This window comes from Eutrigla gurnardus, assembly GCF_963514095.1.
Source record: "Eutrigla gurnardus genome assembly, chromosome: 4".
Lineage (NCBI taxonomy): Eukaryota > Metazoa > Chordata > Actinopteri > Perciformes > Triglidae > Eutrigla > Eutrigla gurnardus.
Window position 1 is genome coordinate 7,511,727 of NC_139918.1, and position 13,143 is coordinate 7,524,869.

Here is a 13,143-nt window from a genome sequence, read left to right on the forward strand (position 1 = left end):
GCATTTGAAAAATGTGTAATTAGATTATAGCTACATTGTCAAGTATTACTTGTTACATTTTTGATTTCTCCATTATTTTGTCTTTAAAAGCAGAACAACTCTTAAAAAAGTCAGAATTTGCATATTTGGTTTTAGGTAATCCAAAAGTAAAGCAATGAAGTTAAATTACTTTATTACTGTGCTACATTAGTAATTCTATCGGAATACATTTTTAAAGTAACCTTCCAACCCTGACCATTCATTACATTACAGAGACCTTAAGAGCCAAGCTGGGAATGACAAGGGAGGTCTAATATGCAATTATAGTTTAGTCACACAACCAACATGATGTATATAATGGAAGGAGATGTATCAAGATGGACTGTAGCAGAACAATAACTCTAGCTCTAAAATATGCCTTCTGAATTAGCTGATGAACTGGATGAGTTTTCTTTTGTGAACTAATATTTCTCAGTTAACTTAAGGTAACAAAACGTTATAATGCTATATCACAACTTCACTTACTGATCTCAGTGATGCAATAGTGGTAACAAAGGTGGCTGAGGACACAGCTGGAGGTGCCTGTGTGTTAACCTGGGGTGTGGAGACCTGAAACAAGAGCCAACATTTTAACCTGTTAAAAATCCATGTTAAAGTGTTTAATGACCATAGAGTCTGGTGTACACCACAAACATACTAACAGGACACATCCTTGGAAAGCTTAGATTCTTTGATTGCGATTGATGCAAAGGAAACGTAACGAATGTGCCGACTGCAGCCGACAGGATGACTGACGCATTGTACAGCCAATAAATGCGCATGTGACAGGTAGACTGATTGTGACAGGTAGACTTCCCCCTCCCCCTTCCTGTTTCAGCCACACCGTGCAATCAGTGATTAGTGCAGGTGACCCAATCACTTGGCTCTTTGTTCAAAGATATCTGCAAGCAGCCAGCAGCAGGCTTTCTTCGCTCTCTCCCAACACCACATTGCTTTAGGGATGCTAATGTTCAACTAAGGTATGTAGTTTTTGTAGTCTGTCACATACATACTGTTAGCTCTTTCTTTATGAGGTACCTCCCTGGTGTCTGCAGGTGTTTGCGGTAACAAGAGAGCTAAAGCAAGGTAGTGGTGGCGTCTCCTCCCTTCCCCCACGCAGTGCGGCATTAGTGAGAGGAATGTGGTGAACTTAGTGCTAGCCTATGCACCTAAGTTGTTTGGCGTAACTTGCAACCCTCAGGTATGCGGTTTCTTTATTGTATTTAAATGTCCAGTTTGGGATAATGGACTGTGGCTGTGGAGATGTTGCATATTATATGCCCCCTTGAACGGATTAATATACATGCCTTTCATACTAGGAATGGGAATATGATGGAGAACCCCACGTGATCCAATTGTGGTTCTGGCAAAGGAGGAGCTCTGGCTACTGCTGTTTTCTTGCCCACCTTTTTCTTATGTTTATTTGGTTTGCTTTAAACTGTTCTATTTTTGGTTTATTTATTTAATTTAGTTGAACTGTGTTGGAGAGAAGGCTTGTGGTGACTAAATATCTGAACCATTGACATTTTGAGTGGTGTTTAGTGCCAGTGCAGGTGGGTTGTCACAGGTGGGGGTCACTGGGTGCAGGGTCCCCCCCTTCTGGGTCTATTGCATGCAACTTTGCTGTGTCCTCTTTTATAGTAGAAGTGAGCTTTAAATGCCTCCATATAAAATGCATGACTAACCTGTGTGTCTTCTGCTTTGCAGTGTGAGCGGCTTGTTCTTTCCGGTGCCCGGTGGTGGTGACCCCCTCCCTTCCCCCTTTCCCTTCACGTACTCCCTCCTGTGGGTCTCTCTGACACCCTCTCCCCTGCACTGGTAACCTTTTAGGATTTTGAAGTATATTTTTGTAATAAAACAATTGACTTTTAACAGGATCTCATCTTTTAAAAATCTTTATTCATTAGAGCCACCAATTGATCTGCTGTCTAAATAAAAAGTAAAAAGCTGTTTGAACTGGAACTCCCATCTTTGCTCCTTTTTCTCTGTATTAGAACTTGTGTGCTAAGTTGGTATTCTCTGGGTGAAATTCCCAGAGTGGCGTTGTCACATTTGCTGGCAGGGGCTTACAGCTGCCCTGGCCACACGCAGATAAGATTACATGGTAGATTCAAGACCCAGGGAGAAATCACATAAATAAGAGTGTTCCACAGGGCTCAAAGTAATTAAATGGCCTAAAATGTATACATCTGACATAAATGTGATCATTGATGTGTACAAAATATGACTATAGATGACCTAGATATATGTGGGCTATATATCAACTGCCACCTACATGAGTAACAGGCCTTTTTGGAAAATGCCTAGCCATACTCTTAGAAAAACGTGTAAAATATTCATTTTCTGTGGTATGTTAATCAAATGTGTTGAAATTCGACTGCGTTTTCCAGCTAATAAGTCCGAAATATTTAGTCATCTGAAGACATCTGTTTGCAGAGTCACAGTTCAAAAAGAGTCCAACACACGCCTCTAATCAAAATGGTTTAAAGACAGCTTTCAACTCATATTGGTTATGCCTTGGAGAAGAGTTTTAAGCATTTTTTAATCAAATGGCCTTCATGGCGGCAAGACTCCTGCCAGGAGTCTCCTGGTTCTTCGGTTAATGCAACGAGCGATCGCGCTAACGTTAGCTATCTGGGAAAGTTAGCCACATAACATTATTTAGCTACCACAGCTAATACTTCATGGGGCACGGTCAGCTTTCTTACCTGTAATCACTAGCTAGATTATAGGTAACTCCAAATAACAGTCGCTGAAAGTCCTTTCAGTGAATCACAAAACCTTAGCTGGCACCCAGGTCACGCTGGCAAACGTTAGCTTGCTAGGTCGGTTAGCTAACAATAGCTTCCCCCAGAATACAGTAAAAAGTTCAGCTTTTAACTACGTAACTTAGGGATAGACAATCTGTTATCTGATTGGCTAAACAGAGCCTTTAGCAAGTGGAAAACATTAATCATGCCTGTGTTACTTTCACTAGTGAAAGTAATGTTGCTGCACACCATGTATCAGGCACCTCTGTCTAAAGTGTATTACCACGGCCATTAATGATTCCCCACACCACCTCCTTATCAATTATCCCAGCATGCAGGTGAAACTGTCCCACTGATCTCCCTCTCTGAGCCCGGAGAGGATGAGACTGAAGCTTATGTCACAGGGCAGTAAGATGGGTTATTTTAAATTGCATTTTTTACTTGAGTTCATATTGCATGCTTTTACTTGTGTTGTGCTTTTAATTATTTATTGTGTTTAAGTTTTAGTGCATGTGTATGATTTTACTACTGCCTGCCTGTGAACCCACTACTTAAGCCCAAGTTATGCTTCCGCGTCGACACAACGCAAGGGGGCTTGCGGACCCCTTGCGTCCTTGCGGACCCCCCTTGCGTCCGACGCAAGGGCCTGACGTGTACCTCCCAAAAATCCTAGACGCGCGTCGAGGCGACGCAACGCCAACGCAACACCAACGCAGCGGCATCGGCTGTGATTGGTCCGCTAACTACATCCGCTGGAGACCGCTATCCGGTTTCCACTCATAAACACCGCCATTTAAACTTTTAAAAGGCTACTTTTATCGTTTGCACCTCGTTTTGTTTGCACCTTGTCGCTTTTGCACAAAGAAATAAAACACCAAACACCACTGAAATTGTGGATGTTTAAAGCCGGAAAGTAAACAAATACGCTATAACGAGGCTACGACGATATACGTCAAGAGTCTCGGTCGGTCGGTCAGTCTTTACAAAAAACATAGCGCCCTTTACCGGTGTGGCATTGAATTGCATTTCGACACGTAAACCCAACGCAGAACCATCACGGTCTCCAAGCAACTGCGTCGCCGTTGCGTGATCACTACGCGGAAGCATAATCAGGGCTTTAGTGTTGAGTAGTTGCACCTGGAGGTCCCGCCCTTTCTCCCCAATACGACGGAGGTACGGCGAGGAAGGCGGAAAAACTAACACGCAAGAGGGACGCCACAGAGACGAGAGGACGGCTCGAGGAAACGAAACAATACGATATTGAAAGGTCGGAAGACGCCGAGTGGCTGGTGACAAGGCGAGACAGCGAGAGCACCGTCGGCGAAGGAAAAGACCCAGAGCGTTGCAACCCGACATACTCGCAGCGGCAGAGCATAGCGCTCTGCCTGGCGGGTAAGTACCCTTGTGAGCCAGTAACGCTCTGGTCAATCTCTGCTCCGTGCATTGCATGTTGTGTGAACAGTGGACACCCGTACTGGCCGTCTGTCTTCTGTGTGTAGGTGACTCCCGGACGCCGACTGCGGGGAGTAGCCGAGGCACCTGAGTGGCACCTGAACAGCACCTGGCGTGACGACAGAGCCTGAGCCGCTTTTCGTAACCGTTCTCCCTCCAAATAGACTCACTCTCTCTCTGTTTCTAAGGACTATTTTTAATGTGTGTAGTTGCATTTAGGACTTGGTTTTAAAGCCTTTTAAGGGTTTTATGTTCTGTGGTCTTTTTTATGAAAAATAATTCCCTGTAATAAATTATTGTAGTGCACCGGCATAACTTGTTCCGTCCTTTCTTTTGATCACTGTCAGTGTGCTCCCCCCGATATTTTCACCAGAACCTGTGTCCCATTTAAAATAACCACCTCGCCTTAAATTATTACCATATCTCACCTCCCCCTCCTTACACATACAAGGATGCTGATGATGAAGACCGCTGTTTGTACTCCTGAATAGTCATAGATACACAGGTTTTGGTAAAGTTATCACATACCCACATATAGCATTACATACACGTAGAGGCGTGAGACTCAGTTTTCCTCTTATGATTATTGTGCTCATAGCAGACATGTTATCAGTAGAGTTATGGAAGGTTGTTTTCTCCTGGGAAAGAGGTTCTGTTCCTGGTACATGATGGCTACTCCTGATATGAATTGTTTAGCTTATGCTTTTAATATTATGATTGTTTTGTTTGATCAACATTGCTCTGTTTAGTACTTCCATATGCATGTGCAATGAAGAACTGCTTGCTGCGAATAACTGCAACGAAGAACAGCTTACACATACTGGCATACATATAGGATGCTCAACGCAATGAAGACATGCTTACATACCCACTATACGATTATGAGACCTTTATTTGTGTTGTTTTAATAGAATTGTATCAAAAGGGGGATACAAACCTCCTACCTGGTTGTGTTGCAGCTCAGGACGGTTAGTCACTCACAGTTTGGGGACCTGTTGAGCTGCTGCTGCACAGAGTTGGGACACAATACAGGAATAACATTCCCACCTGGATTTTTGTTAGTGACATAATAAAATGATGGCAAAAGGGGGAATTGTTAGAATTGACTTTTACTTTGTCCACTTTAGACTTGTCCGTTTTCACTGAACTCATATAAATCACTGGTTGTGCTCATTAGAACAGTGTGACAGTTAACCTGATAAGCAGGAACCCGGTGAATCTTCAAGCCCTCTTTGGCCTGTTCGTTAGGTTTGCTATAATAGATACACGGCTGAAGGACAACACCCATACATGTTTCATATTACATTTCCGTAAGTTCACGTCAGAGATAACTGACCAGTGAGACTCGGTTGTGTGAAAGTCCAACCTCTGTACGGGGCAGACCCAGCCCAAGAAGATAAAATGTGACCAGCACCCAGAAACGGGGCTCGTCTGACTGAGATCCTGTGGGAGATCTGCCATTTTGAGCCCAGCGCTGCCATACTTTACCTGTGACCTGAATAAATATATCTGTAAACTGAAGAGTTCTCCGGTTTATCCTTGGACTTCCAACAAAAGAACTGGGGGTTAATAACCATCACACCAAGGTTCGATTATGCTGTTTTATTTTTGTAATACTCCATTTGTATTTTTTTGATGATGATGATGATGATGACTGCAGCATCACCATCATTTCTGAAGCTTCTGTTATGACTCAGTCAAGCTGCTGTGTGCTGTGTGTGCGCATGTGTGCCCTGTGTTTTTCCCTCCCTTTAATCTCCTATGCAAATAGGTGTGTACCATACCTGTGCCATGATTGGTGGAGTGGTTCCAGGCCCTGGCTCTTGATTGGCTGCACTCACAAACAAACCACCTGATATATAAAGAGCCAAGATGGCAGACGTCAGCTGGCAGCAGGCATTCCTCCTCCTCCTCCTCCTCTTCTTCCTCCTCCTCCTCCTCCTCCTCCTCTTCGTCCCCCTCCTCCTCCTCCTCTCCCAACCAGCCACACTTCAGTTCAGCTCTATAGTCCTTTTGAGTAGTTTAGTTTCTTTTGAGCAGTAAGGGTGGACTGCCTGTTTTGTTAAGTGTTTTCTCCTGTTTATTTAGTTAGGGAGGTAAGTCTTGTGTCATTTGGGTTTTCCTAAGTTTGGTTAGGTAAGGTTTATTATTTCCTAGACAGGAACCTTTGGTTTGTTATTTTAGCCTTAGCCCACACTGAAGCCTATAGCTCAGCATAAATATATCATTATCTATTTTTGTCACTTCAACAATTTTTTTAAATAAATCATTTTTCTAAGTATTTAACTAAATCATTGTTTTTGGTCACTTGGGACTTGGGGAAGATGGGGCCTTTTCATGTTGTGTCCTAGTTCCCTAGACTGGGGTATAACACTTCCATCAGCCTGAATGCAAACAGACTCCAGCAGGAGGAGGAGCTAAGGCTTCATGTAGAAACTGAAGAGCTGCTGTGTTCTCTCTATTGTTCCTTCAGAACTAGTGAAGATAATGCAGCTCTTTTTAGTTTGGATGATGATGTTCACTTTTCATACTGGTAAGTCAACTTTAACAAGAGAAGTTGAGTGTTGTCATGAACCTTTTAATACCATTAAACTCAGTTTAAAGAAATACAAATGTGATGATGAATGATATCTTGTTTCTTTTCAGGATCCTCTGAGGATTTAGTGAAACCGTTGAAAGATGTAATGCTGGCTTTGGAGGGAGACGATGTGACTCTCTCCTGCAACTATACAGGCTCTGTAACTAACCTCTACTGGTATCAACAGAAGTCCAGTTCATCTCCACAGCTTCTCATCATGGAATATTCAGAGGACGTTCCAAGGTTGTCTTTAACACTACGGAAGCCCTAAACGGCCATGCATACATATATTTTATTTCCTCCGTTTTCCCGTGATAACGAGATAATTCCTCCGTTTTCTCGTGATAACGAGATAATTTTACTCCGTTTTCTCGTGATAACGAGATAATTTCCCTCCGTTTTCTCGTGATAACGAGATAATTTTACTCCGTTATCCCGTGATAACGAGATAATTCCTCCGTTTTCTCGTGATAACGAGATAACTTTACTCCGTTTTCTCGTGATAACGAGATAATTTTTCACCCGTTTTCCAGTGATAACGAGATCATTTTGAAGTTCCGTAAAGTTGGAAAGATATTCATAGAGTCGAACTTCCGGGATCAATAAATCAGAAGTGAAACGTTTTTCAAACACAAATGATGCCTCTGTCTCACCGTAATATCAAAGACTACGAGCTACAAGCACCAAAACCCCGATTTTTTACATAAATTAGCCGCCCTGCGAGCTGAACGGAGAACATTGATCTCCATGCGCAACCGGCAGCCGGGCGAGTGCGCAGGCACCGTCTGCAAATTGCAAGACAATCACTAACTCCACTGTTATACAGTACAGAGACTCCAAAATCACTACACACATCAAGGATCTCTTTATGGTCAGTTCGAATCTGTGAATATCTTTCCAACTTTACCGAATTTGAAATCTCGCCTATCACGTTTCATTTGTTATCTCGTTATCACGGGAAAACAGAGGAAAATTATCTCGTTATCACGAGAAAACGGTTGAAAATTATCTCGTTATCACGAGAAAACGGATGAAATAAAATGTATGTATGCATGGCCGTTTAGGGCTTCCGTATAACACATAACAAACCATCTAAAGAGTTTCATCTGGGCATCTCGTCTGCTGCAGTGACAGACTCTGCTGTGTACTACTGTGCTGTGAGGCCCACAGTGACAGGAAACACCAAAACTCTGTACAAAAACCTTCAGAGCAAAGACAAACAATACTGAACAACATCCACTCATGGCAGAGAAGTGTTTGATTCCACACTTACATTGTTGTTTAATAAAAACATCAGTTTTCATAAATCTCATGAACAGATCTGGATAGAATGTCAGCAGAGCAACTGAATCCATTCTTTGGAAAGAAAACGCTACAGGGACTTTAGGTTGATTGAAACTAATTTAAAGTTTTACTGATCATTCTAAATTTTACCTGTCACACATTTTTAATCAATAATCTTCATAAACTGGTTGTCATCACAGACTCAGGAATTGATTGATCAGGTTCTGTTGTTCTGTCAGGCTGGTTTCTTTTGGTATACCGCAGGGTCCCAACAAATTGCTTCTGTTAATACTACCACTACTGTTAATGCTACTACTACTATACTACTAACAACACTGAATGCAGTTGGAACCCAAGGGCCTCGGCTGCACGAGATTTCTGCCTAAAAGTGTATTAAGGCAGTTTTGTCTCGCCACTGTCTCTGTAACGCTTGCCCCTGGGTGATGTTGGGACTTTGAAATTGTATTGACTCTGGAAATTTTGAGCGTGAGCTAGTCCTGCTCAATGTGTTAAGTGTCCTGAGATGACTTCTGTTGTGATATGACACTATAAGTAAAATTGAATTAATGTGGCTGCTTCATTTCATGTGAAGTACTGGTGTTCCAAACGTTTCTACCATTGAGTAAATCTAGAACTGAGATTATTTTAAAGCTCTTAAAATTCTGTTAACCAGGTGAAATCTTGCTATGTCGTCTGCTGATGTTAAACTTGGTGTTCTAAAGTTGTACAGTGAAAATATCATGTTTTCTCGATTCTCAAAGCGCAAATTCTTTCTTGTGTTTTCTAACCGAGAAAAGGTAATACATCATCACAGATACCTTGGAGATGGGAGAAAAACCTGGTAGCATGTGAAGTCCTGGTATTCTATGGAAACATTCAGGGAGGAGCTATGATGTTATAATAGAAGAGAGAGGAACGTCTATACAGTATTCAACAGAGTTCAATACACAAACCATCAACATTATCTTTATTTAACATGCTGTCACTTCATCATTGTGTGTTTTCCCTACTGTTTCTTTATACTCTAACAGGTGTGGTAGAATGTGCAGCATGAAAAAACAATCAAGTTTGTTGTTTTTGTATACAAGTCATTTAGAAAGACATTTACAACATGAAATAACAGTTATCTCGTCCTTAAGGTGTCATATAGATAGACGGACTTGACAAGGAACTCTTTTGACTCAAACATTTATCATTGTTGATCATTTGGTGGCAGATCAAGTTCCATCCAGAACACCGTATTTCTCCAACAGTCTTTGAGACTCATAACAATAATGTCATCATGCTAAATGTGATGTAAATGTAGAGAGTTCCTCGACACATGATAAAGAGGAAGGACCAATGATGTGAAGGCTCAGATCCATCAGAGTATCAATGTTCTTCCTCTCTCTCCTCCCCTCTCACTGCAGACATGAAACACTGGCTGAGAAACATCCTGATTCTGACTCTCTGGCTAGGTAACTCTTTAAACCTGCTGATTGTTCTCCTTTAATCAACCATCTTTATTGATTCATCTCTTCCTCTGCATGTTCTCTTCTTCCCCAGAGTGTAAAGGAGAAGACAAAGTGAACCAGCCGACAGGAGATGTCATCGCTACTGAAGGACAGACAGTTACACTGGACTGTTCATTTGAGACCAGTGATATAAGTCCAACTTTGTTCTGGTACAAACAAGAAGTCAATAGTTTCCCAAAGATGATACTGCGACGGTTCTCTTCAAAGACAGCTAATTCTGAAGAGAAAGGCAGATTTGATGCAACGATCAACAAGACATCAGTTCCTCTGAAGATCCAGAAGCTTCAGCTGTCTGACTCTGCTGTGTACTTCTGTGCTCTGCAGCCCACAGTGACAGGAAACACCACAACTCTGTACAAAAACCTTTGGAGCAACAACAACACGATACTGCACAACATCCACTAGAGGGAGTCACACACTGTCTGTCTATGTGAACCAAACTTCATCACAATTGAGTGTTACAGCAAATACTCTGACATCTAGAAGAACTCAGATCAAACTTTGGTCAACCATTATTTTTGGGCTTTTACATATTCATAACTGACTAAATATGGAACATTTTAATGTAACTATACACGTGAGTAAATACCCAGCATCCCAATACATATGATTATCATATGTAATAGTTTGTCACTATATTTACTGTTATATTTAAATCCACTGTTTACTATATATCTCCATTAACTGTTTTCCATTGATTTTGTCCTTATCTTTGTAAAAGAAGTTTCTATGATGTTCTGTCAGGATGTGATTCCATCCAACATCAGAGGCCTCCACTAAAGTTGTTCTCTCTGTTTAATCCTTAAACGTTACATTACATTCATGTGACTCAGACTTTTAATCAAAGTGATTTAACCCTCAGGACCACCTTTAAAAAAATCCCGTTTTTCCTCTTAACGCCCTTTGAGGTCACTGGACCATATCTAAAAATATTAAACATGAAAAAAAAACGGGTTTTTTTGGTCATTAAAGGGACAGTGTGTAACATTTTAAGTAATTTATTAGCCAAAATCAATATCTTCATTCATAAATAGGTCCTCATAAGTGTATAATTATCTCTGCCAATAATCTGATTTATCCTCGTAAGCAAAGAATTTCTTATTTGTATTTACATTGGACGGGTAAGTCATCAGCAGACTTCCATGTCGTTCCGCCATTTTGAAGACTATAACTGCCGGAGAGGGACAAAACACCTAACCGTGATTTCGTTCAGATCCAGCGTGAATGAAAGGAGATCACATCAGCGAGATACGCTTCCAGACACGTAGGGTGCGTGCACAGGACCGGCTCTCCCCCCTGGAGTGGACAGTGACTTTGACTGACTTTTTTTTTTCGCCTGTGGTGCACAGATCTCGGATACTGGCGCACCCACGTCCCGCTGTTCCCCCTGGAGCTCCCAGAGAGCGACTTTTACCGAGCTTTGTTATTCGCCCATGGTGGACGACCTCTTGCCTTTAACAGTCAGTGTTGTAGAGCAATATAAGCGCTTTAGTTACATTTGTTTGTGTTTGTTGTGTGTTTAGTTGTTAGCCGATGCTATAAGCTACTAATGGAAGGCTACCAAAACTAAACCAATATCAACATGGCAACATAAATCACAATCTTGCTCCAGGAGTAATTACTTACTGGTGAAGTGGTTTTGGATGACATGTTGTCATAGCTTCTTGGTACATAACAGCTACCGTAGTTGCAACAAAGCGACGCGCTAGAGAGCACTATTCGTTTGAATGCAAAATACAATTTCACCACTAGATGGGAGTAATTCCTACACATTGTCTCTTTAACTCCTGTTCTCATCATGTGTATCAAATGTGAGTTCATTTTCATAATTTTAACCCTAAAAATGCCAGTTAATATACATAATGGCGCTTTTTTTTTATTTAAAAATGTTTTTTTTTTTTTTTGGTAAATGCAAAGTGGATTTTTTTCTGCAGTGATTATCAGTCTGGGATATGTCAATGATAAGCAACAACACTGATTTTGATAGATTATTACTTTTTGAGTTATTACAATAAATACATAAAAATCACACTCTCCCTCTAGAAGCCCTAAAAGGGATACCATAAATGAATAGCCTATCAAACATGAAAAATGTTGAACTTTGAAATTACATTTATTTCAAACATGTAAATAACGTAATTCACAACGTGAATGTTATAAACCGAAATACAGTACGGAAATTAGTACGTTGTAGCTGCTTCAAGCCTACCTTATCAAGATTATCGACACCGCCCTTGTTCCTGTTGTAGTCCATGATGATTATGGGCTTTTGGTGGGGTTCATCGCTGATGGCGGGTTCGTGGTGTTTCGTGCCCAGCGGGATGACGTCCCCCCCCCCCTTGGGAACGTAGGACAACGCGATGTGGGTACCGGAGAAAGCAAATACTGAGGAGAACAGCCGGCTGCCTGACCTCCAGCAGCTTCGGAGGCAGCCCGGGCTTGCTTTTCCTCATGGTTCCTGTCAAGGTATTGACATCTGATGTAACCAATCACAGAGGTCCAGAACCAGTTGTGGGTGGAGTCTCCAGGATTCAGGGGTTGTTAAGAAGGACAGTGTTGTTATATGTATCCTGTTGTGGTGACTAAATAAAATGGACGCTTTGAGCACAAATAAGTTGCGTCGGCCAGCGCTTATTTGACATGGTGTCAGAAGTGTTCTGAAGGAAAGACACCCGACGCCCGCCGGAAAACTTCAACTTCGAGTGGCCTGGCGACTGGCCCGTGTGGAGACAGAGATTCTCTCGGTACAGGCTCGCAGCTAAGCTAAGTAATGAAGACGGCGAGGTCCAGGTTAGCACATTGATATACACCATGGGCTACGAAGCCGAGAATATTTTCAAATCTTTCACCTTCGTCGGCGATGAGAGTGACGACAACTACGACACAGTGCTGGCTAAATTTGATGCATATTTTGTACGGAAGAAAAACAACAACCACGAGAGAGCGTGTTTCTATCAGAGAGTACAAAAAACGGGTGAGATGGCCGAGTCATTTATCAGAGCTCTCTATGAACTGAGTGAGAACTGTGACTTTGGAGAGACAAAGAGCGAGCACATAAGAGACAGACTGGTCGTCGGCATCCGCGACAAAGAGCTGTCGAGGAGACTGCAGCTCATGTCGGACCTCACCTTGGAGACGGCGGTACAGATGGTTCGCCAAGCGGAGGACGTCGCGCAGCAGATAAGTCAGCAGGAGCAACAGACTACTCTCAACGTGCAGGAGGTATCACACCGGCATCCAGCAAGGAGAGGCGGGCGACAGCACGCGAGGAAAAGAGCGGACGGACCAGAACAAGCCCGCTCAGAGGACTCGAGGTGCCGCAGGTGTGGAAAAGAGAGACACAAAATCCCAGCAAAGTGCCCAGCAGTGGACTCAGAGTGCAGAAAGTGCAGGAAAAAGGGCCACTGGGAGAGAAAATGCTTCTCTAAGTCAGTAAGAGAGGTTAGTTACTGTGAAGATGGGGAGGAAAGCTTTTATCTTGGGCAGTGAGTAAAGCAAATCAGGGCAGTGCTGAGCATTGGATAGAACAAATAAATGTAGGAAACAC